A 4347-nucleotide genomic window follows, 5' to 3' on the forward strand; every position below is an offset into this window, starting at 1 on the left:
TTATTTAGATTAGAATAATGCAAAACACTGATAAAAAAAATAGGTTATTAGGAGAAATGTTAATGATGATGCCGCTATCATAACATCAAGGCTATCATGTAAATACAAGCAACAGTGAAAATTAAAATAAAAGTGATATAAACGAAAGTGATAATACTAATGATAATGAAATTAAATACCTGTAGGAAAAAGAAGATATATCAATGTGTGGTAAATGGAAAAAAAAAATGCACAACTGCAGATGAAAGAACGAACTAATCCAAAATGTATCGGACAAAATTTATGAAAGAAATAGATAAACTAACACATACTGTATAAGCAGTCATTATTTAGGCACATACATTTTCGCACATACGCACAATGGAGTTGCAAGATGTATACATTAGAAATTGCAACAAGCATAAATGCAACAATGCTAAAAATGAAGTAAAGGGGTAGAATAACAGAGGGAGAGAATAACAGCAGGAAAGGGGAAGTGAAGAGAGGGAGAGGGAGGGAGAGGAAGAGGTCGAGAGAGATGGAAAAGGAGAGGGAGAGAGAGGTAAAGGGAGCTGTGAGGGGGGAGGAAGGATGAGAGAAGGGGAAGAGGTAGAGGGTGAGAGAGATAGAGAAGGAGAGGAGGAGGAAGAGAAAAGGGGGAAGGTGGTAGGATGACAGATATGGTGAGATGGAGTGAGAGGGAGAGGGAGAGAAGAAAGGGAGGGTGAGGGATGTTGAGGGAGAGAGAGAGAGAGAGAGAGAGAGAGAGAGAGAGAGAAAGGGAAAAAAAACTAGAATCCAGACGAGAATGAATAACAGACCATTTATCTTTCTCTTGGAATATGAGGGCTCTTCTCACTCTTCATCTTGCCTCTCTCTCTCTCTTTCTCATTTTATCTTCCTCCCTTTTTCTTCCTTCCTTTATTTATTTATTTATTTTCTCTCTCTCTTTCTTTCTATTTTTTTGCGCCTTCCCTTTTTCCCTCTTTTTCTTTGTATTCGTGTTTGTCCTATTTCTATTCTTATTAGTGTTTCCTTTTCTTGTATATCTTTTCCTCTCTCCCTCTCTCAACCAACATATCCCTCCCTCCTCATAAAATTTTTTCCCTCCCTCTCTATCTTCTCCCCCCTTTATTTTTTTCCTTTTCTTTCCACTCCCTCCCTCCTTCCATTTTTTTCCACCCTCCCTTCCCTCTTCCCATTTCCCACCCTTTATACCCTCTTCCTCCATCCCTTCCTCCTCCCCTTCTCCCAACCCCTTATATTCATCCCTAACTCATTCCCTCTCCTCTCTCCCTGCCCTTACTCTAAATCATCTCTATCTCCCTCTCCCTGTCACTCCCTACCTTCCCTCCTTAGCATCCTCTCCTCCCTCCTTCCCCAACCATCTATTCCTCCCTCTCTTTTTTTCTAACATTCCTTCATCCCACCTTCCCTATCTCTTCTATTTCCTTTCCTCTCTCCTTACTCGTCCCCTTCCTCTCCTCACACAACTCACATAGCCATCTCACACACCCTTTTTCCCATCTCACTCTTTCTCCCCTCCTTCCCTGGGCCTGTTCTATTCATCCAGTCCTTTCCTATCTCTCTGTTCCTAGCCTCCCTAGCCTCCTTCAATCCCTCTCTCTCCTCCCAACCTCCCTATCCCAAGCCTTTCGCCTTCCCTCCTCACCTTCCACCCTCCCTATCTCCCTATCCTAGGTCTCGCCTTCTCTCCCCCAACCCCTCCTTCTCCTCCCCCCACCTCCCTCCCATCCCTATTCCCCCCAGTCCCAAACATCATCTCTTCTCATCTCCCTCTCCCTCCCCACCTTACCTTCCTTCCAAACTCTATCTCCCCCACATCCCCCCTCCCCATCCCACCTCCCTCCTCACTCCCTTCCCTCCCCACCTTCCACCCCGCCCCTATCCTCCTCCCAGTCCCCCAAACCTCTCGTTCTTCTCGCCCTCCCTCCCCACCTCCCACCCACCCTATCTCCCAGTCCCCAAACCTCTCTCTCTCCCACCCTCCCCACCTCCCACCCTTCCCACCTCCCACCCTCCCTATCTCCCTATCTCCCAGTCCCCAAACCTCTCGCCCTCCCTCCTCACCTTCCTCCCTCCACCTCCCCACTTCCCTCCCTTCCTATCTCCCAGTCCCCAAACTTCTCTCTCTCCCTCCCTCCCACCCACCTTCCACCCCCCCACCCCCCGCCCTCCACCCTCCACCCCTCACATCCACCACCTCCCACCCTCCCCACCCACCTCCCGACCCTCCCCAAGTAGGGGGGGTGGAACCCTATCTCCCAGTCCCCAAACCTCTATGCGCCCCTCCCCCCCCTCCATATCCTCCCTCCCTACCCCTATATCCCTCCCTCCCCCCACCACCCTCTCTATCAATCTCTACCTCCCTCCCTATCTCCCAGTCCCCCTCCTCCTCCTCACCCCATCCCCTCTTTCTCAAGACGTCTGAAGGTATATTGATAATTCCAGCCAGCAGCGATCATTGACAGATCCGCCGATAACACGTGCCTTCTCGCATCTCACAGCTCGACTTATTGCTGCGGTCTATCTTATTCTTCTTTCTTGCGTTTTCGATTTTTTTTTTCGCCCCTTTTCTTTTCTGGTTTCTTGTCTTATATTTTGTTTTTTACTTGGCTGCCTGTCTGTTAAGGTTTGTCTATTATCTTAATGCTATCTTCTTCTTTTTCTTTTTCTTCTTTTTCTTCTTCCGGTGTGGGTTTCTTGGGTGTGTGTGTTTCGTTTTATTTTTATTTTTTTTTCTCTCTCGATTTTATTATAGATAGAAATGTATTAATATCCTCTATCTATCTATCAATTTATGTCTATCTTCGTCATTTCTTTTTCTTCTTCTTGCGGGGGAGGGGGTTAAAATACATAATCACATACTGATTTATTTTTCTTTCTCTATTCTTCTTCTTCTCCTTTTCCCCTTCCTCTTCCTCTTCCTCTTCCTCTTCTGTTTCTTCTCCTTCTTCTTTTTCTTCTTCTTTTCTCGGGGGGGAGTGGTTATTCAGAACGTTAACTTTCGAATTATTTTTATCTGCTTATTTACAAAGTTACCTCTAAATCTAAATAAAGATAAACAGGAAACGAGACGAATGCAGAGATAAATAGATAGGTAGAGAATGAAAGAAATAAAAAAAAGTCAGCAAGGTCTATTTGCTGATGTGTATCTTGCAGTATATTGCAAGCCCGTCCGGCAATGACAAGGTCGCTGTTGAGTAGTTGTTGCACGCCGATTGCAGGACAAGAACAGAAGTCTTCCGAGAATTAATATATTTTTTGTCTTATTGTTTCCCCTCTTCGTTCCTGAATTCTCTCTCTATTTCCATTCTCCTTTTATTCTCTCTTTCTCACTCTCTCTAGCTCGATATTACTTTCTCTCACTCACTCACTTTCTTACTCATTCACTCACTCGCTCACTCACATCACATGCGTTCACTCCACTCACTTACCCCTCACTCTCCTCCTCTCTATCTCTTCCCTCTCTCTCCCTCTCCTCTCTCTCCCCCTCTCTCTCTCAGCCATCAATCAACAGACACTCTCTCCACTCTATTTCCTTTCTCTCCTTATTTATTTGTTTCTCTCTTCTCACTCACTCTAATCTCGATGATTACTTTCTCCTCGGTTTCTCTCCACTCACTCACACTTCCTTAACATCATTCACTCACGCTGCAACTTACCTTACTCGCCACTCACTCCCTCCTCGCAATCACCGTTCACTCATCACTGATCACATCACTCACTTCACTCTCTCCTTCCTCGCTCTTTCTTCTCTTTCTCACTCTCCTCTAGAGCTCGATATTTTCTTTTCTTTCTCTCACTCAACGTTCACTGACGTACCCTCATTAACATCACCTCACACCACATTCACTTACTTACTCATTCAACTCACGTCAACTCAGCTTAATCACCGCACTCGCTTTTACTTCATTTCACTCACTCACGTCCATCACTCAACTCACTTCTCACACAAACACAAACAACACACACACACACAAATTTACTCATCAACCTGTACATCTATCTATCTATCAACCCATATCTATTTATCAATATATAACTATATCAAATATCTCTCCTTTCACAACCATTTCTAATAAATTTCCTTCACGCTTTCTTTCAATACTTTATCTGTTATCGAACGACAAATCAACCGTTAAATTCTGATACAGAGCGAAACTCACTGGAAAAGGAGACAAAACAGAGCGATTTGTAATAAGACTGATCCAGAATACATAGTCTTTATGAATTTTATCTATAAATTTAGCTCTCTCGTGTAATCATCTCTGTTTGTTTTTGGAGTTTTGTTTGTTTGTGTCTATGGTTTTGGCTTTGTTTCTTTCTGCTGTCTGTATAATATAT

Source organism: Penaeus japonicus, unplaced genomic scaffold (genome assembly GCF_977035675.1).
Source record: "Penaeus japonicus unplaced genomic scaffold, GWHDUDI00000001_assembly GWHDUDI00000004, whole genome shotgun sequence".
NCBI lineage: Eukaryota > Metazoa > Arthropoda > Malacostraca > Decapoda > Penaeidae > Penaeus > Penaeus japonicus.